Source organism: Mesoplodon mirus, assembly GCF_964341445.2.
Source record: "Mesoplodon mirus genome assembly, chromosome: 8".
NCBI classification, from domain to species: domain Eukaryota; kingdom Metazoa; phylum Chordata; class Mammalia; order Artiodactyla; family Ziphiidae; genus Mesoplodon; species Mesoplodon mirus.
This window is the reverse complement of record NC_138984.1, coordinates 12,481,050-12,503,391: the sequence shown is the minus strand read 5'-3', so window position 1 is coordinate 12,503,391 and position 22,342 is coordinate 12,481,050. Positions and strand designations below refer to the sequence as shown.

The window sequence follows — 22,342 nt, the reverse complement described above, 5'->3', positions numbered from 1 at the left end:
AGTTTTGTTTAAATATATCTTTAACAGTTACATTCTTGTAGGAAATAAAGGTCCTTTAATGGAAATTTGTTTGCCTCCAAGCCAAGTTTGTAAAGTGGAACAGTAATAGTGTTGACTGAAAACACTCATTGGGGCAAATCTCCATAGAAAGGAAAGGAAATTCAGAAAAGTAATCACTGGTCTGTAGCTTGTGTGTGTGTGTGTGTGTGTGTGTGTGTTTGCTTGGTTTTGTTTTGGTTTTGGTGACTCCCTGAGTTACTTCATGCATTAGGTGAGTCACTCAAGATGTAATTGTTCGATACCATGTGGCCTTATGCAAAGTCACCTCTTCATAGCTAGGCTTCTAAAAGCCTGCCTACACTCCAGTCATTGACTCTAAGCTAGCCTTCTCTCTTGTAAACACTCTATGACTAGTAACTTATTGGACTATTTCCTAAAATGAGGCCAAGGAGATCCCCTTGTTAACCAGACTGGTAGAAATACTTACACAACAGTGGCTACTCTTGCTTCATCCCCTTGGCCCCTTCTCATTCTGATAAAGTACATGTGACCTCATGGACCAACCTCTATTATAACCACACTGTCAGTTTCCTTACCAAAGATGACTGAGCTATTTTTCATTCCTCCAGATTAATGTTAAGTAAACTCAGACCTTGATGGTCTCAATTGATCTAGGGAGAGGTGTAGAATTAAGGCAGGCAAAGTTGAAGGGAAAGGCATGATTGGCCATAAGACTATGGCCATCTATGTCTTCTTATAAGAAGATGAATAGTCTGTTGGAAACAAGAGTAGAACATCCACAGCAAGATGAAACATCTGAGAAATGATGAAATTAGCTCTGCTCATTAAAAATAATAATGAAGATAATGGTAATAGTATCAATTTAATTGTTAATTCTGAATAATGGTCAAATCATTAGTTCTGAATGATAATCAAAATAACAAGGCACTATAGGGAATTCCCTGGAGGTCCAGTGGTTAAGACTCCACGCTTCCACTGCAGGCGGCACAGGTTCGATGTCTGGTTGGGAAATAAGATCCTGCATGCTGTGTGGTGCAGCCAAATAAATAAATAAAATCACAAGGCTAAATTATACAGATTAATACTAAGTCAATTGTTTTTCAGAGTCATCAAATACATTTCAGCAAAAAGAGAATAGGGGTAGAGGAATTTTATGATGAAACTGTGAAAGAAGGAGAGCTTGGGGGGATACTGAAATCAACAATGAAACCTCCTTCCAAATTTTGCTCCATGCAACCTTAGCTTCATGGAGTTCACGATATTCTTTATTCTCTTTAAGCAATGTCCAAGAAAGTTATTCCCATTGACCGTGAACAAGCATGTGAAGGTGTATTGGAATAACCTAAAATGGTTTTCACACAGAATCAGGAGCTAACTGTTCATTTCCAGTTAGACCCACAAAACTGAAAGATTCCTGAGATGGGTCATAGCTTGCATTATGGAGCTCATTTATTTTAATCTTCTCCAAACAAATAAATGGCTACAATTCTGTGTATATTACAGAACTTTTCCATCTGTCACATCTAGGACAGGCATATTATCAGATAATGTTAATTTTTGTTAATGCATTAATTATTAACAACATTTAATCATTTTAATAAAGGTCCTTTTGAATTATTGAACACATATCATCCCCCAATACCTTTTAAGGATGCTGGATGATGCTAACGAGAAGGCATTTTGCTGAGCACTGTAATAATTCAGGAGAGGCAACAAGTAAAGGCCAATCCATGAACTTTTCTAAATTCTAAATTGTTTATGCTATAACCCACTCCTCTTCTTTTCCTGGCACATCTTCAGTAGATTCTACACTGATGAATGTTTGATTTTCTCTTATTAGGATGGGGGATAACATGGACAGGTAGTTTCAGGAGGAAGATGAAGGGACAACTGACATCTGGGTCACCTATGATGTATTTCAGTAGTTTCAGCCACATCCCATATATGGTATTAAGCCTATTTTCAAAAAAAAAAATACTCAAAACCCATTAATAGTTGGATACTTTTTTCTTACCCATTGTCTTTGCATTGGCCAACTAGCATCTCTTACATATTCATTCAACAAATGTACATTGGACACCAACTCTTTAACAAACACTTAGCCAGATCTTTGAAAGATTTAGGGTTGAATCAGATGTTCACCTTGCCTTTTAAAGGAACTCAGTTCAATAAGGACAATGAGACCTGGGCACTGTTAACCATGATTCAGGGTAGAAAACAAGAAACCCTATAAAAATATAAGATTAAAATATTTGCTCCAAGGGAAAGGAATTAAGAAAGAATATGTGGAGGGGTTAGCATTTCAATTGAATCTGAGAAGAAATTTAAAATTAACCAAAATTAATTACTCAGATGTTTCCAAAAAAACAAAATGTGATCCACAGCTCAGAATTTTGTTGTGCTGATGGTTACCATGGTAAAGGATTTCACCTCTTTGTGAGGTTCCCAGTACAAAGAATAAGATTTGGGTGATGTAACAGATCCATTATGCAATCCACACTCCCTCCTATAGGAACCAAATGTGACATGAAGAATAACAAGAAGAAAACCCATGTACTTGTGAGATGTTAACTGTAATATGCAGTCCAGAATTATCTGACATTTTGTCTTTCCTAAGGAACAGAGGTATAATCAAATTGTTGCTGAACCATTCATTCGTTTTAATCTCTACCTTTAGAAAGAGAAACACTGCATGTTAGATCATCCATGCTATGTCTTATAAAGCCAGAGTCCCTCTGACCCAGTTAACTCATTCTCATTAAAAATATTCTCTATAAGGTCATCTGAAATATGGTGTGTCTTCCTTCCAAAATCATGACTTGCTTGTTCTTCAAGAGTAGGGGTCAAAATGGGAAATGAGGACTCATAGAAGCTGAAGCTCAATAACTTGGCCCCAAAGATATAAAGGCTGATAATTCTCCCAAGAAATTGTAAAAACATGTTTTATTCTATCAACTGAATTATGAAACAAAAGAAAGAATTAGATTCCACAGGAAGCCACAAACTCCAACAGAAAATATAACTGTAATGAGGGGAAAGCAGATTTTTAACAAGAATATTACACCAGTCCCATACCCAATAGTGAGAACATTTAGATTTCTTTATTGTTGCTTAATCTGGCAGTGCTTTATGGAAGTATTCCCATCTCTAACAAGCCCTGAGCACCACCCACCAACATATCCAGCTACAAGTTAGATCTAATAACTGAATATTAATGAAGTTCTTGTAGGAGGAGCTATTGAGTTTTCACACATTTTCTTATTCAAAGCCGTGTCAACATCAGCAGAACGCTACCATCTGTCTTGGTACCAAATATGACTGATCATTAGATAAAGAAATGATTGAAGAATTCATCAGGTTAATTCCTTCTGGGCTTCCCACAAGGCAAGAGTCAAGCCAAGCCAATGTTAGTTTGCTACTATCTCTAACTTTCTGTTGTTCTCATTACCACCACATTCCTGATAATTATATATTTCCTCATTTTGTTAGATCTAATTTTGTGCTTATCAGTCATGCATCCTGAACTACAATTAAAGACATTTAAGGTCATTCAGAAGTGCCTCACATTGTATGAATTGTAGATAAATTTGAACTGATAATTGAGGCTGCCCCCTCACCAAACACACACACACACACAAACACACACACACTAATTATTCACTACATTAAATAAAATAAACAAATTCGGTCAATAAAATTTAAGTCCCTTATTCCTCTGGATGGGACTTAGGAATAAATAATATAATAAAGGATAAGCCTGGACCATGGGAGTATCCTCCCTTGAGACCTTATATGAGGTTACCACTTGCACTGAATTATATTTAGATATCATGCCCTGGGCCTCTTCCAATGACACTCCTTGTTTTTACCACTCTGATGTTTTGAGAAGATTTTTCATAATATTACATCAAGATATTGCTGTAAAGAACCACTGGAAAGTTTTTTCTCACTCCAAGTTCCAACAATTATTGTGTTTTTCATAAGTTACTAGCTTTGTGGCATTAATCATGTTTCCCTTTTTGTATTTATTGCTATAAAACCCAGTCCAGACAAGTTTGTGACCATATCTTCTAGGAACAACCTCAGGATCAGAGCTATTGTGAGGCTAGTAAGAGGCCTAGAGCACAAGAACCAAGGAGCCACTGAGGATGCCTCACACTAGCCCTGGCCTTAAAGTCTTGCAGCAAGCAGCATGGTTATAAAGTTATAATAAGGTCAACCCTTAGTTTACCTTATTTTTTCTTAGTTCATAATTTCCTCACTTACATGTATTTTTATCTAGTATGAGTTTTAATGTATCTGTCTTTAACCTGAAGAGTATAAGTAGATAAATAGTCTAAAGCTATAGAAAACCTAGTGCTAATCAAAATTGCCCAATAAAATTTATTTTCTATACTATCAGGAATTTCAGAGAGGTCATAGGTCTGACACTGGTATTTTTACAATGTTTGCAGATTTGTGCACATTTGGAAGTGTTTTGCTAACAGAGGAGAGACTGCACACAACAACATTTAAACAAGCAGATTCTGGAGGCAGTCTACTGGGATTCAACTTCCAGCTCTGCCTTTTAATAGCTGTGAGACCAGAAGCAAGTGTCTTAATCTCTCTGTGCCTCAGTTTCTTCATCTTTAAAATAAGAATCAAAGTAGTAAACTACTTTGTAAGGTTTTTATGAAGAGTAAATGGATAAAAAGGAAGTATTGAGCATAGTTCCTCATAGTTAGTAAATAATAGGAAAGCATCTGTATCTTTGGTATAATAAAGCTGAATTCTTCCTTGTGTTGTATCTCCCATATTTAAAACAACTTGCCTCCTATGGGAGTATTGAGCATCCCTATGGATAACTAAAATATGGAAGTAAGATGAATGCAGCAAAAAAAAAAAAAAAAAAAAAGCACATGGACTTCCATATTCAGCCCCGGCATAATAAAGACCTTGGAAGTTGTCACTACCATCCTTAGAATAAAAGAATGGACAAATTAAACTTGACACTTTTTTCAGACCCATCAGAAAACTGAAGTTGCATAGCAAATCATCACTCCAAAAATCTGGAGAGAAAGGTGAATTTAGAGTCAGAGTTGCTTCCTTAAAGCAGATAGATATGACCACTGGAGCCATAAACTAGGAAGAAAATTAGAGGAGAGTTTTGATAAATTGCTGGAGGCTGAATGTGGATTAGAATGAGAATGAGAACCTCCTGGGGGATGCAGACTTGGGATCCCCACACTTTGGTGAGTTGTACTTCCAGGAACCATACGAGGTACTCACTGTGAAGATCCCAGAAAGAATGCCTCCTGACATTGGCAAGGGAAGGGAAAGAGTAATCATTGTGAAATTTACCCAGAGCATACTCCACAAAAACGACCTACTCCTCAGAGGAAGAAAATTACCAGAACCTGATCCCAGGTGGCAAAGGCATTCCTCTCACTCTAATCCTCTATAGCTTTCCTGTCTCACCTAACAGGGGGCAACTGCTGGAACAACATTTGGGAAGGTCACAGCCCAGAGAAACAAGTCCACTAAAAGACTGAGACTTATCATAGATTAGAGAAAGTTAAACCCACCCTCACACTAACCACCAAATTAATGGGGCTCTAGGATAATAACAGTGCAAGGTGCATACTCTCTCTGAGGAGGAATGCGGAGGGAAGCTCAAAATACCAAAACCAAAGCAAGTAATGTAGAGAGAATTAAAACATCTGGCAACTAGGGAGGGTGGGAGGGAGACGCAAAAGGGAGGGGATATGGAAACATATGTATATGTATAACTGATTAAATTTGTTATAAGGCAAAAAATTAAAAAAAAAAAAAGTTAAAAAAAAAAAAAATCTGGCACCAAAGCTACAACAAACAAAACACAGCTCAATTCTTAACCATATCAACATAAGTCCTCACAATGAAGGCCTATTTACCACAGGTTCTAATACCCAAAGCAACATATCCAGCCCTCAGCAAAAAAGTATAAAGCATTCTAAACAAAAAGGAAAGAAAGAAAGAAGGAAGGAAGGAAGGAAGGAAGGAAGGAAGGAAGGCAGGGAGGGAGGAAGGGAGGAAGGGAGAGATGGAGGAAAAGAACAGTCTAAAGAGACATAGCAAGCATCAGAAACAGACTCAGATATTACACAGATGTTGCAATTGTCAGATAGGTCTTTAAACAAATTATGATTAATATGTCAAGGCCTCATTGGAAAAAGTAGAAAAGATTCAAGAACAGATGAGTATTGTAAACAGACTGAAAGCTTTTCCTCTAAGATCAAGAACAAGATGAGGACGTCCACTCTCACCAGTTTTATTCAACATAGTACTGGAAGTCCTAGACAAAGCAATTAGGCAATAAAAAAGACATACAGGGGCTTCCCTGGTGGCGCAGTGGTTGAGAGTCCGCCTGCCGATGCAGGGGACACGGGTTGATGCCCCGGTCCAGGAAAATCCCACATGCCATGGAGCGGCTGGGCCTGTGAGCCATGGCCGCTGGGCCTGCGCGTCCGGAGCCTGTGCTCTGCAACGGGAGTAGACACAACAGTGAGAGACCCGTGTACCGCAAAAAAAAAAAAAAAAAAAAACCTGAAAGCTTTTCATCTAAGATCAAGAACAAGATGAGGACGCTCACCATCACCACTTTTATTCAACATAGTACTGGAAGTCCTAGACAAAGCAATTAGGCAATAAAAAAAAGCATACAAATTGTAAAGAAAGAAATAAAATTTTCTCTATTTGCAGATAACATGATACTGTACATAGAAAACCCTAAAGACTCCACACAAAACCTGTTAGAACTAATAAACAAATTCATTAAAGCTGGTCTTGGCAATGATATTTTGGATTTGACACTAAAACCAAAGACAATGAAAAGCAAAAAATAAACAAGTGGGACTACATCAAACAAAATCTTCTGCACATCAAAGGAAGCTATGAACAAAATGAAAAGACAACCTATGGAAAAGGAGAAAATACTTGCCAACCACATATCCAATAAGAGGTTAATATCCACAATATACAAGGTGACAAATACTTCACTTATGTGTGGAATCTTAACAAAATATTTCAAACTGATAGAAACAGAGAGTAGAAAATTAATTGCCAGGGGCTGAAATGTAGGGGAAACAGGGAGAGGTTGATAAAAGGGTACAAACTTTCAGCTTTAAGATGAATAAGGTCTGAGGATTTACTGCATAGCATGGTGATAGCAGTATTATTGTATAACTGAAATTTGCTAAGACAGTAGAACTTAAATGTTCTCACACACACACCAAAAAAGGAAATACGTGAGATGATGTATGTGTTAATTAACTTGATGGGGGGAATTCTTTCACAATGAATATGTATATCAGGTATATCAAATCACTGTACTGTACATTTTAAATATCTTACAATGTTATTTGTCAATTATACTTTAATAAAGCTAAAAGAAAACTAAACAAAAACTCCTTGGCAGAGTGCAAAGTACCCCACCTTCAGCTCTCCCTACTTCTCAATCCCTTGTAATACATATCTGGTGAATACAATTGTTATATAAATATAAAAGTGTTACTTTCCCCTCCTCTGAGCCTGAAAAGTCTAAGAAGGGACCACACAATATCTACTGGAATTTACCAGAATCTTTTGACATTAGACAACCTTGGACCTGAAAGGATGAAGAGAGAAAAATAAGCAAACACATAAAAAGAGACATTAATTCAAAAGAAATGAGCCAATCAAAGAAATCAACCAAATATTCCTCAACTTCAGCAGATTCAGTGCAATAAAAGGAGAAAGACTTGGTGAAAAGTTAAAGAGAATATTATATTTTTGAATCTGTACTAGTCAAGCACTAAGTTAAGCCATCTGAGATCTGGAAGAAATGCCTATTTCCAAATTTAAAATTGCAATGCTGGCAGTAAAACCTTCATTAGAACACCTGAAACCTTAGTCTATTACAGCAGAAGATGTGCTTCACAGATTATTCAATAACTGAGAGTTAAGAATAAAGATAAGAAAATGACAAGAGAAAAGATAAGAGACATGGAAAAGGTACCAAAGAGCAATAGCACATGTGTAACAACAGTTTCAGGAGAAAACAGAAGAGAAGTATGAGAGGCAATACTCAAAATAACATTAAAAAAAAAAAAAACTTTTCTTCAACAGGTTTGAGGTTTTGGGTCAAAGGGGCCCTTGATTGCCAGATAAAACAAATGAAAAAAAGCCATATATTGTGTGACATGTTTTTATTTCAAAAATAAAGGAAACAAAATTCTGCATGAACAGTAGCAGAATAATAAAGAGGTTGCCTACAAAAAATTATACAGTAGTTGTATATTAAAACTCTTTTCATAACATCAAATGACAGAAGGCAATGAAGCAATGTCCACAGAGTTCTGATGAAGAATACTGTGAAACAAGAAAGTTATAGTGAGATGAGAGAAGAGAAACAGAAAGATATCAAACATGAGAAGTCTCAGAAGGTATTTCAACCAAATGTATTTTCTGAAAAAAAATGAGTCTAATAACCTTGAAAAAGAAAATAAAACACAAATACAAAACCTTGGGGACCTGGGTTCCATTTATTTGTCTCTATTGTGTAAAAGCAGCCTTCCCTCCCCATTCTGTCCAGGGTCAGTTACCCCTGGAATGAAGGCACCTCCTTACTTGCTGAGACCTGGGACACACAGAGTCCAAGGTGCCCTGGAGGCAGGCATAGCTTATATTTAAATGGATACTTAGTTGTGTCTCCTAGCAAAAGTGAATGTCCTTTGGAGATCAGAACATCTAAGCCTGAAGAACCCAGAGTTGTGGGGATGAGAGTTAAAAATTATCCCATATAATGCCAATACATAATAAATATTCTTAATTTCAATAATTATAGCTATTAATTATCATTCTGTCATGTTATATACCATAATTTGACATTTCTCTTGTTCTCAATTATTTGCTATATAAACGATTCTGTAGTTGGGTCACTGGGAAGAATGGCAAACAAGATCCTTTGGTTTTTGGACTCATGTATTCTTTTTTTTTATTTTATTTTATTTATTTTTTTATACAGCAGGTTCTTATTAGTTATCCATTTTATACATATTAGTGTATATATGTCATGTATTCTTCTTGATAAGGACACAGCATTATATAGAAGTCTCTTATCTAGTGCATATACTGTGTCCTGAAAGATAGCACCTCATTTTGCAAAGGACTGCTACCAGACTAGCATTTCAGCTCTGCCTTCATGAAGTAGGCTGTTCTAATGTGCTATCAGACTGCCTCTTTCAGAATGGTATGCGATTTAACCAATGAATTCATGGTCACAGGTCCACTCCTCCACCCTCTTGGCTGAAATGTGGGTGCCCTGGTTGGATTCTGTGCTATGTGGTATCCCATGTCTGTGGACTAGGCATTCATAAGCCTTCACAAGTGGTTCTGGCTGAGCCTGTGGGTGAGAAAGGCAAACCCATACCAGAATAGGTCTCTGTCCCTGTAAGGATTAACCACTGGTTCTTCAGAATGGAAGACACTGAATATAGATAACTTGCCACAAAGTTGCTAATTAGATGTTTGGGGCAAAGTGTCATATTGGGTATCAACATTAGCTTCTATTGCTAATAGGTTGAACATTCAACATACAGAGGCAGCTGTAGCTAGATTGACTACGGGAAGGAGGAGTCCACATGTAGCCTTCATCTCAGCCTCTCAGTTCATACACCCTCATTGCCAGTTCTGGGCTTTGCCAATGATGGAGGTCAGCTAACACAAACTGGCTAAACCATCTGTCTCCTCAGTTTTCCAGTGCCTTTTCAGAGGTAAGTGCTTTGCAGTGGGCACACAAAGTCTTCGCACACCATGCCCACCCCCAAATGTCCATCCACCTCCTTGTCTCCAACTTCCCAATCCTTTTCCTTACAGACTCTGACCACCTTTAGCTACTCCTCCTCTTTCGTTACTTTTTCTTCAACACACAAGCACTGCCCACAGCTCTATCTTTGGAAAAATTATTCTTTACTGACTCTCAAGGTTACCCTGGATTGTAGCCATAATACAGCTTCTTTATATTTTTAGCTCACACCAACCCACCAAGCTCACCCATCTGTAAATCCAGTTTGGGCTTTTCTCCTCCTTCGGCCATATAGGAACTTCCCCCTATAGTATAGTCATAGGGACAAGCTTGAGAAGAGGTGCTGGTGCAATTTTGGTGGGAGATACGGGGATCTGAGCTATCTGCTCATGCTGCTTACTATTTGGTCTGTCTACACTTCCATTCTTGATGTATGATCTCCATCTTACAATGGATTGCTGCTGTGCCCACCTGATCATATGACTTGCTGGTCCAAGAGGACCTAGCTTATAATGGGTAGTTCTAGATGCATGATTGTTAGGCACACCATAGTGAAATGTTCTGCCTCTACCAGAGACCAATAAAACATCGGGTTGTTTTTTCAAAAGCCATATAATTCTCACTCAAATGGCATGACCTTGTTCTAGAACATCAGGGGCTTTCACTGTAATCCTCCCAGTTTTTAGGCTTGCCATTTTTTCCATGCTTTATCTTTTTCTATCACTGACATTTCGAACATAGAGGTGGCTGGACTCTATGTCCCAAATAGCAGAACTGCTCACACCACAGCCTGACCTACTAAACAGAGTCCTTTCCCACTCTAAGCCCCATTCAAAGTTAGCAGCCTTCCATGTCACCCAGCACATGAAACCGAGCTGTATTCCTAGGACCTGGGTATAGAATGTGATGCCTCCAGAACCTGAAGTAGTTTACAAGGAGCTGTGCCCCCTGACTTCTCAGTAGTAGGCAGCACAAGCTCTAGCCAACTGACATACTTTGGAGGTTATGTACTGGAAATCTCCTGACAACTCAATTCCTAAATGTTTACCAAAGAGATGGGTCCCTGATTCATCACTGAACTTACCTCTCATCCTCTAGAGTGTGTGTATTTCACCAAGGTCTCCAGCATATTAAGCACCTCTTGCTTAGCCTGCCACATCAATATGGCACCATTGATATATGGTAGCAATGTGATGTTCTTTAGGATATGCAGATCGATTTGCACCTTTGGATTGCATCCTGAAAGAGGAAGAGAGTTAACATAGCCATTGGGGAAACCTATAATTATTGTTGTGAAGTCCTCATGAATGTGCACGCTTTCTGTCCTTCTCTTCTGGTTGGAATAGAAAAGAATGCACTCACCAAATCCATGGCCACTTGCAATGTACCTGAGACCTTATAAATTAACTCTGACAATCATACCATATCCTGTATAGCAGCTGTGATCAGAGCTACTTGATTGTTTGTGGTAGGCTATAGTCATTTCCAGGATTCATCCAGTTTCTGCAGGGACCAGACTAATGAATTACATGAAGATATGGTGAAGGACACTGCATTTAAGGTCTTTAATGGTGATGGTAATCTCCACCATTCCCCTGGGCTGTAATATTGTTTTGACTTATCCTCTTGGTGGAAGATGGGATGGAGCAGGAATGTCCAGCTCTAATCTTCCTCCTGTGCTCAGTCATTGGCTGAGAACAGACCAGGGAGAGCATGGCCACATGCGAATGGTAAGGTAGTTCCCAAGTGACAGCAGCTGAGTCTGTCTGCCAGTGACTCTTTGCAGCAGGTTCTCTCAAAGGGAGAATTGAACTACAGCTCTATCACCATCTCAGCTAGATCAATCTACATGTATACATCAATCTCTCTATCTCTATCTAAATATGTAACATTTCACCATACACAAGTAGGGTTTATCCCAAGAATTCAATATATTTTGTAAGGTCGGATCTTAACAAACGGCACCACGAAACAGAGGAAAGCTTCAAGTGAGCTTTATTAGGGGACGCTCCCAGGCGAGATTCACTGGTCTGAGAGAAAGGGGCCAGAGAAGTCGCACCCGGGCGACGGTTGGGTGGGATTTTATAGGGGAAGAAGGGAAAGGGGTGTGGTAAATCTGGGAGGGCGCAGGGTATTCCTTATTTGGTGGTCTCTTCGGGTATCGTGGCGATATCTGGTGCTGGTTGCATCAGTCTTGGGACCGTTAGTCCCGCCCCTCAAAAGGCGGGAAGGCTGGGCCGGGTGGAAAGTCCCCAGGTCAGTTCCTGGAACTGGGTGGTCCAGAATGTCTCCAGGTCAGTTTCTGGAACTGGGTGGTCTGGAGAGTTTTGGTCTGATGCAACCTGTGAATCTGATTGCATTCCCCTGCCTCGGGCCAGTTGGCTTTACATATTTATTCACACTAGAAGACATTCTAGTAGAATTCACCAAACTACCAGGTTGAAGATGGAGGAACATATAAGCAAATCAAAAGATGGCAGTAGTTTTACTATTCTTTGGTGCTTTTCTGTCTATTCAAAAATTTCAACAAGCAAATCTTCTGCAACTGCATAACAGTCATTTTGAAAGAGAATTAAGAGATTTCTCTGCTGATGCTCAGCATCTAGAAATAATGCTTTCAGAACCTACTGATGATCATAATCTGGACCATCTTAAGAGTTCTGGCCAATCAGATCAATCAAGTCCCCAGTTCTGTACAATTCCATCATGTACACTATAACACACCTGCCACTGGGCTACTTACATTTGCATCACCTCTGTAGTATCCCATCAGTTAAGGATAATGTGGAACATTTCCAAGGACCCCAGTATGATTTCTTTCCCTCTGAGCAAGAATGGAGAGAGGCCTCATAGTATCAAGGAATAGTCACATACTTTGAATAGCCAGGAACTCTAGACTCTGGAACAATATTGCCTTCACATGGACACTGAAAATATATTATAGATTTAATTTAGTGTTCTGGAGTGCAGCAAACAATTTCCCTTCAGATAAGCTTTCTCCAAACACAGCAACTGAGGCAACTTTCATATATACAAACCAAGTGGACCTAGAAAGTTCAACAAGCTGGGTACAAGCTGAACCACAAGAGCAAACTAAGCACATTTTAAAATAACAATAAGGATAATAAAGCTAATAATTACAATCTCTCTGGTGAGATAAAAGGTCACTGTGACCACCAGATTGCAATGCCAAACATCCTGCCTAGCATGACTCTTTCTTCGTCCTTGTGCTTTTGTAAGCCCAGGGTCAGGCTGCAGGCAGGCACCAGCCCCAGCTTTCACTTGATTACACTCCAGTGACTGCAAGTAGCTCAGGTTGCAAATTTGTTTATATTTAGAAGAACAGGTGCGTGGCTCAGTTCTAAATCAAGTCAGTGCCCTGCTGGTGTCATCTTGGTGCACTTCATATAGCTGAAATAGCTTAATATAGAAAAGAGCAACACACCTACCTTGACTTAGTAAGAGCTGCACCGAGCACCCAGGAATTTTATGTCATGACTTCTGTTCTCTCCAGATTCTGTTCACTGTCCCCACTTTGCACAAATCTGCAAGTTTTGTGTGTGTGTGTGTTGGTTGGTGTTTTCCTGTGAGAAAAGAAATCAGAAGCCCTGGATTCAAATGAAGTCTCATTAGAAGATTGAGTTATCTCTTACCTGTGTGACCTGGGGATGATTTATAATCGCTGGTCTTCTGTGGGTCCCCTCTTTAATACAACAAGATTTCTGTAAAACTCAAATGTCACAATGAAGGTGAATGTGCTTCATAAATGCTAAAGTACTCCACAAATGTAAAATACCATGATGCATGTAAAGTATCTTTATGATGCTAAGTATTCTCTATAAATGCAAGCTCGTAGAATGGATGGAAGTGTGCAGTGAGCAATGTTATAAATGTCAGATCCATGACAGAATCCAAGACCAGGTGTTCTTGAAAACAGCAGCTTGGAAGTCATCTCCTTTAATCTTTATTTCTATTAAGAACTCTGATGAAAACATAACATATTAAGAAATGGAATAATAATGTAAAGTTATCCTGCTAGTGAATTTAGCTCTGATACTTGTCTAGGTTTCCATCTTAATTCTGTTCAGGGTACAATGGGACACTGAGAGACCATGCATCTTTTTGTGGCATCCCTAAATGAAGTAGGTACCAAGTAGAAGGCTTTTCAGTGGAAAAGGAAAAGGGAATTTTGTTTCCATTTCACTTCTCTTTATACTGAAATAGGGTGGATTGGGTGTTATTAAAAGCTATATTGATAAAATAAAATATTTTATAGAGAAAAATAATTTGTACTTTTCATTAAGTAGCTTCATCATAAGTATTTTTAATAAAACGATTCCTGTCTACCAAGTGCATCTTTTTCCCCATGGTATACCAGACCATCCACTAAATAAGTAAACAAATACAGATACATGCTTTACCAAACACAAGTGACAGTACAAGCACCTAGAGTGGACTTGAACTTTCTCCTGAATCATCTTTAAGGTCTACTTAGTTTCTCTGAGATACAAGCAAGAAGAGGAAAATGTCCAAATATGTCGACCTAATAGATACAAGAATACCACCATCACAATATTCCAGAAGAAAAGCCATGGGAGGTTCTCTTGTTCTCCTCCTCCTAGGACAGGAATCGCTTCTGCCACATGTCTGGCCATGGCTGCCATCCAGCCTCGACTTGGCCAGCCCTGCTCAGTGGTTGGAGCTGCTTTGGGGATGTAGCCCCAGACTCTTGTGCACAGCCCAGCTTCCTGATTGTGTGTTTCAACTGCAGGTGTTAATCTATTACACCCTAGACAAGCCCTAATTTAGATCTCTCTCTCTCTCTCTCTCTCTCTCTCATATGCTCTCTCTTGTTCTCTCTCTCTGTTTACAATTTCAAAGCTAGGAATCCACTGATGTCTTACCATGGTGGAATAGAAGACAGCTTTGTTTGTTATTGCTCCACAAATAATGATATCCAACCAAGGCAATGACATGTATAAAATAATTTAAAATAGTTTTGAGGACTTTATTTTTCAAGGTATAAAACACTTCCCTTGCTAATTTTTAAGTAGAAATATGAAAATGTTAGATTACTAGAAAAGAGTAAGTAATTAAAAATGCATTTTAAACAGATCATAACTAGTGAGGTTGATGGGAATGGGAAGAAGACGGTAGGGAAAAATCGGGGTGGGAAGATTGAACTAAATGAAGAAGGCAGAATAATAGAGAGAGAGAGAGAGAGAGAGAGGTAAAAGGAAACAGAAAAAGACAGAATCACACTCAGAGAAGGAGGAAGAGAGAGAGTGGGAGAGAAGGATGGGAGAAAGGTGGAAGGAAGGAAGGATGGAAGGGACGGAGAAAGGAAGTGGGGAGAGGGAGGGAGGAAAGAAACAAGGAAGGAAGGAGAGGTTTGAGGTGAGTGTACTGATCAGAGATAAATTACTCACTAGTGTCCAGGCTGCCTGTGCCCTGTGACTATACCAGCCATAATCATAATTGTTAATAACTTTTACTGAATGTTTACTATCTCCTAGACACTATTCTAAGTACTTTCTATGTGGTCCTCACCAGAACCCTATGAGTTCATTTCTGTTATTATAGTCATAATCATCTCTCTCAGACAGGAGAAATCTGCACTCTACAGCTCATAGGCCATGGTGGCAGGGCCAGGATTCTGACTCAGGTAGGCTCCACACCATGGGCCACCTGCCTCTCAGCTCCTGAGGCTTCTTCTTCTTTTATGCTCCATGTTGACTGTTAGCCAGTTTCCCTGTTTGTTGAGATTTCTGTGAGCCTTACAGAAGTTAAAAGCAATATGTTCTGCATCTAGAAACACTGTATTTAGTACTATTAGTAAATTGCAAAGTTTGTTTTAAAATTAAAGTGTATTTTCTTTGATGGTGTAAACCTTTAGAGGCTTACAGATGCTTGGCAATTTTCTAGCAGTTTCAAGTTCCTTTGATAGTTCCAGAATTTATAATTGCCTTATTGTTTTGCTTAGAGCGATCAGAGTTGCTTTATTCCTGTTAACCAAGGGTTTTAATGAAAACTAGCATTTATGTCTGCTTCCAGTCAAATCCTTGTTTGGTAACCTGGTTAATACTAGGTAAGAAATAATAAGAGAAGCAAGCTATGTAAAAGCTATGAATAAATTTTACACGTATGTAATAAGTACAACACTGGGCATGTCAATAAATAATTAATGAGTAAATGAAATTGATTAATTATTGCTTAATAACAGCTTTTAAGTGGCTTTTAGCATACCTCTAGAAGCCCTTCTAAAAATATTCACCAGTGGAAGAATGGTTTCTAAGTGATATCATTAAAATTAAAGAAGTATCCTTTATTTTCTATGAGTTTCCTGAAATTAAGCTCAGCATCCACTCAGGAAAATTAATTATTTTAAGTACTTTAGACAGAGGAACATTAATACAAGAAATTAATTGTTTAAAGAGGTGTTGAACAAATATGAGATGGAGAGGCAAAAAGGAAACAGGCTGACACCCAGAGAGCAGAAGCACATCATTGCCCCTGGGCTGGATTTCACAGCCTCCACAGACTGCTGAAATGTTGGAGTTGCTGTCAGTTTCCAGAGAGCTAGTGTAGAATGCAGGTGTGTTACTACAAGCCCTTTAGAGCTAACCTGAATAGATGGTGCTTAAATAAGGGCATTACAACAGCAGGTATTTACCTGAAATCTCTTGGTTTGACCTCATAAGTGCCTGCACAAACCAACTGTTTTACCAAAAAAATAAAAGAAACAGAGGAATTTGGTTAGAGGCATTCTATCATTATCTAAGTATTTTAAAGTAAAAGTAGGAAGCATTGTCCATTGTCTGTAGGAGTTTTTAAACATCTCTTTGTTCTATTTTCTCCTTTGTTTGCTTTTTAACCGTCTTTATCATTTTTTTTGCCTTAACTAACAACCACTTTTCAAATTTAGCTGTTTGCTATTTTTTCTTTGGATTATAAAGGTAATAATGCTTGTCTGCCCATTAAATGGATTGTGAAGGTACTTACTGAGTAAGGGGTGGTAAGTTGTGAGGAAAGAGTTTATTAAAGAACAATTCCAACTGTAAAGTACCACCACGACTCTAAGAATGTCATACTAAGTCACTTACAGAGGATGGAGGTGATGTTCACAAGCTTTATTATAGTTCTTACACAGAACAGTTATTTCAAGGCGATTGCTTTGTTCTGATCCCCTCAGCCAATTGTGAGGTTAATGCCATTTAATTTTACGTACGCATTCAGAAAGAAATGAGATGGCTTGATGGAGACATCGATTTCAGGATTTCTTTTGTTAGATTGAAAAAGCAGGTATTTTGACTTGCATTACTTCTTTGAAGCCCCCCCAAATTTTCTTAAATAAAAAGATCATGATCAACCCAAGCTTCATGTTAGGTAAAACAGTGACATTTTAAAAATTAATGAATGTTATCTGGATTTCAGCTGCATTACATTAATTTTGACTAAAATGCTGAATGTCATATACAGCCAAGCTAATTCCACTGAGGGCCAAGAAGCTAGTCAAGTGAATCTTGTCCACCAGCGCGATGGGGAATTTGTTGGGCTCGTGGATTTAAAATCCTCAAAACAGCTTATCTCCTGAGAGGTTTCCTGAGTACTCTGAGCCTCCTGATGGACAGGATTCATGCTGAGATTCCTCCTCCATGAATCGGGAAAAGGACTTTCCCTCTCCCTTCTTTGGTGGTTCTCAATCTGTGTGTTCAAATGCATTCAAGTACATGTGATGGGAAGGGTTTCATCAGCTCATGGAAGGCATTTAAGAAGAAGAATCACCCTTGCAAGATTAAGTTCAGGAATCACTTTCCGTTTGGGATAAATATTGGCTATCAATCAGGAAGTAGGCAACATTAATAAGGTTATATTTAAAACAGACCAAAAAAAAAACCCTCAGTAACATAAAGTGGGGGTTATTTTCAGTCAATTCTCAAAAATTCCTTCGAAGCAGCATAACATCATGGTTATAAACATGAAATCTATAGATGGGTAGCTTGAGTTTATACCCTGACTCTATCATTTAGTAAATGCAAGATTTGGGGCAAATTACTTCACCAGTCTGGGGCCTTTTCCTTACCTTATTAAATGAGAATAACAATAGTGCCAATGTCATAGGGTTATTGCAAGGATTAAATGAATTAACATTTGTAGAGCTTAAAATGGTGCTTAACACATATTAATCACTACATATGTGTTTGCTAAAGAAATAAAGTCTTTTCTTGAACCAGGAAGGTCAGTCCCAGCTCTGTACACACAATGCATGCAAGCCCCAGTGCTGAAGCAATAAATCCTCTGAGAAGGAAAGTCATAGTCTCCCAGAGCCTTATTTTCAGAATGGCTTGTGTTGTTTCCAGACATTGGCTATTTAATCCTTCCAGAACAACCAAGGGAGAATTTATGCAAATAAATTTCTCCTTTTACAGAAGAGAATGCTGCTGTCCAGGAAGATCAAGTGTCTTCCTTGAGATGACCCAAGGAACTCAACCCCTGCCCCATCTTTGTTGCTCTTTTAGATTGACTTGCTATAAAACATAGGCAATACTAAATAGATAGGAAATCAAAAACTTAAAAGTGTGACGTGCAAACCAATTTAAGTAATGAGTAAGTATAGAGAAATGAATCCACTGTATGAAGTTCATGAAACTTTTTAGAAACTGGATCTTTTCTGATAGCTTCAGGAAACGAACAAAGTATGTACTGCTAAATGGACTTAAGGTTCCATTTAAATTTCCTAAATGAGGAGGGAACTAAAACATGCAGCTGGATTTAAAAAAAAAAATAACCAGTTATGCATGTAAGTAATGTTCAAATACATACAAATATGATTTGATTCTGCCAGGCCAAGAAGGAAAAAATATGATTAAGGTGAGTTTAGGAGAGTAGATAGCATGAGAGCCCTCACTATGGTGGGATGTCTTACCTGGTCAGGGTATATAAAGGGAAGAAATAAATGCGAGAAGTGGTTTGGGTGGAAATGATGGATATTTTCAATGCCCTCTCCCATAGCCCCTTGATGAGCTTTGAAAAACAATAGTCTTTGTCCATAAAAGTTTCTTCATGCTAAGTCTTGTTTGTGAAAGGATCCTTGGGCTTTACCCAGTCCAGTGAAATGTCTCACAGGAGAGACAGAGGGAGAGAGAGGGAAGGAGGAAAGGAGGAAAGGGGGAACAAGAGAGAGATTTTCAATTATTCCCATGTTAAGGCATGGCTTGAAAAAAATGGTAACTTCTAGTATTTATGTTTTTTTCTGACACCAAAGCAATAAATGCTTATTGCACAAAATTAGGAGAGTTTTTTAAATATACAAAAGAAAATCAAGCTATGTAAATCTCTTATTCCACTGTGTGTCTGAGTATCTTGGACTACATCATTACCCCCTCCCCGCCCCACACACACACACTCATTCCCTATGACTATAAATTCATACGGATTTTTAGAAATCAAATTAGTATCTAAGTGTACAGCTTCTTGACTTAGTTTTACACCTTATTATGAGTCTTTTTCTATACTCATAAATACTCTTCATAGATTTTGATTGTTTGGCTCTGCCATAATTGTGTAATGAGCTACATACAACTAATGGATGCTGTTTCTATTATTTTCCCAACATAAATAATACATATATTTGTGACTCTATGCACTTCTGTGATTATTTCCTCACAAGAATTTTCTAGAAGTGGAAATCTTGGATCACAGTGCAGGAGTGTTTTAAAGCATTTAATATATAACATTGTGTTTTGTGTTTTCTCCAGTTTTTGCTAAACTTGAATATTAAACTTTTTTGTCCAATATAATGTCTTGAGTATATCAAGTCAACAGCTTTTCTGTTTAATTCATACTTTTTGCTTTTATCTGCCTTATACCATTTCCCATGATTTCCTTATGATTATTTTCTATTATTATTTGATTTTATTTAAGGATTAAGTGGTTCATTTTTCTTCTTTCTCTAGAAAGAGTGATAAGCCCTTTAAATGTAATTTCTCATTTAACCCTAGCAAGAACTAAGTAGAAACCATTATTAGCTCCATTTTACAGATGAAGATAAAAGACTCAAATGAAGTAAACAATTTACAAAGATCACAGAGCTAGTAGATGGTGAAATAGGTCTGACTTCTCTATATCCTGCAGGGATTGAAAGACAATGATCTTCCTTACGTGTGAGTACAGCTCCATGGCCACATCCCTGGAGATGGATGTAACACCCCTCAGAAATTATAGCCGAAGAGTAACAGTGTGCTCTACATAAGACAATGTTTTCTCTTTAAAGTGATTAAGTGACAGCAAACTTTCATTGGAAATGTAACACCAAATTCTCATATTATTGTAGGAGAAAATTTATCAAGGAGTTTTCTGTTGCATCTCTTGTTCCTATGAATAATTCTTATAAAGGTTGCAGGAATGTTTGGAAAGACTGCATTTATTTTTGTTGTTCCTTTTACCTATAATGCTCTTGCTGTACTTTTTTTCTTTTTTTTTAGTTTTTTTTTTCTTCCTGGCTAACATTTATTTCCTTTCCCCAAATCATTCTCCTCTAGAAGCTTTCTCCAAAATACCCTCTGAACCTCGTAATGTATTCTAATAGCACTCTGCATGCTCTTCCTGGGAGCTCTACCAGAACACCCTTTGCAAGAATAAGTTTATAAATTCTAAGTAAGTGAATGTTGGGGAGCTTTCTGTTTATAACTGCAGTATTTCCTCATAAGAGATTTAGCAACTTGCTTTGTTTTAAACAAACAAAAAAACAGCTGCCGTCATTTGGGCTTCCAAACAACATGTCCTAACAATTCAGACAAAGGACTTGATCATAATAAAAACCATGAACATGGCACGGCAGTAATACATACTCACTTCTGTGAATGTATAACAAACAGCATCCCACATTCATGGGAACAGACTTGCAAGGCCACCTGTCCATTGAAACAATATATTGAAGTCCATAAAATCGATGTTCTACATTATCCTCAACTAGCTCCACTCCACTTAGTCACCAATCATTCTAACAGTCATTCGGCTGCTGTGTCCGAGGTGGGTAGCGAGAAATTACATCCATGCCAATAGCTTGGCTCCAGGATAAGCAAGGAAGCCCTGAGAAGCCCTCTTGTAATTTTTTCTTTCCTAGTTCAGCCACGGCTCAGATCACGGCCTCAGCTTGTCAAATAACTTTCTCAAAGCAGAGGCTGGGATCTGTAGCAAAAGTGATGGATAATGCTAGGTCCCCATGCAGGCAGTCCTTGTGACCCAGGCTGCTTCAGGCAGGTGCTGTCTGCACACACAGCAGGCACATGTGCCTTTATGCACTTGACTCCTTTACAGCAAAGTAAAAGAGACCTTCACAAAGCTCCACACCCTGAGGGAAACAACGTGAAGAGTCTCACCAACTTGGCAAGCCAATCTCACAATGCTGCTTTGCTGACAGATAACACCTCTCTCTGCACGATTCCCACTTCTCAAAGCAACAGTGAGAAACATTTGCAACTTTCGAGAGAGTGACAGTAACTGTCAAAGCAGGCACAGGAAGAATAGGGAGACAGTTCAAGAAGCTATAACAGAGAACACCAGGGATTGGACACAGTCAATCTGAGTTGGGGGAGGGGATGAAAACTAGAGCACCAGACACACTGTGTGGCCTCTGAAGAGGAGGCAGAAGACTGTACTCACTGTGTGCACCAGAGGAGAACTTGCATTAGCAGAAACCAGGCTGGGGACTCTGCTGTCCTCACTCTTTTTGAGTGAAACTCCCTCTCTCTCTCTCTCACTTCCTCTCTCTCTCTCACCAAATTACTCAGAGTTCTTTTGGTTGCAAGTGACAGAAGCTACAATTCACACTTAATCAAGCCAAAGAAAAGGGAAAAGAAGGATGAAGAAGAGGAGAATGAAGAGGAGGGAAAAGCAGGAAGGAAGGGAAAAGAAAGGAGGCTCATTCAACTGTAAAACCGAGAATTGGGGTCAGATTTGGGATATACGTGACATCATTATGACTCAGTCTTTTCTCCTCCCTCCTCAGTTCTGATGTCCTCTGTGTTGGCTTCATACACTCCAAGCTCTTTCTGTTGTGTGAAAATTAGACTTTCAAGAGTTATACCCTACATTCTTAGCAACCTCAAGAAGAATTTAAAAAAAATACTTTTCCTCTAATACATCCAAGAAAAAACCTGAAAACTCCTTGGTTTGAATTAACCTGGCTGGGGTCTCCTAAGCACACCTGGAGCTCCACTCACACCAAATGAATGTAGAGAGGGGACAAAATATGGGGACACTGATACCAAAAGGGAAGGTGGGTTCTAAAAGGCAAAAATAACAAACTTTTGGTCAGGTCACTGTGGTTGGAGTATGAGCTTACATGGAGAGTTTAGAGGAAGTTTTCTGGGTTATCTGTCCAGCTTCCTTTTTCTGCCTTTTGGTAATAGTACCATCTTTATCTGTGGAACTTTCTTACTTCACATGGTTTAGTGGAACAGCCAATCACAGGACCCCGATCACAGGGATGAGCCTGTGACTTGTTAGCCAATCAGA

The 22,342-nt window shown here is 38.6% G+C and overlaps 1 long non-coding RNA gene across 5 annotated transcripts in view; it reads right to left on the bottom strand.

Moving 5' to 3' along the window:
• LOC309809530 overlaps window positions 1-22,342 on the bottom strand; it is a 119,730-nt gene that overhangs the window by 65,329 nt on the left and 32,059 nt on the right. For 4 of the 5 annotated variants that reach the window (XR_014294864.1, XR_014294865.1, XR_014294866.1 and 1 more), the window contains exons 2-4: window positions 13,273-13,407; window positions 12,567-12,750; window positions 10,908-11,062 (exon numbers count right to left, since the gene is read on the bottom strand). This is a non-coding gene — a long non-coding RNA (uncharacterized lncRNA). Of the gene's footprint in view, window positions 1-8,267; window positions 8,389-10,907; window positions 11,063-12,566; window positions 12,751-13,272; window positions 13,408-22,342 lie in introns of those variants that run through there. The other variant, XR_014294868.1, reaches the window with a different exon arrangement.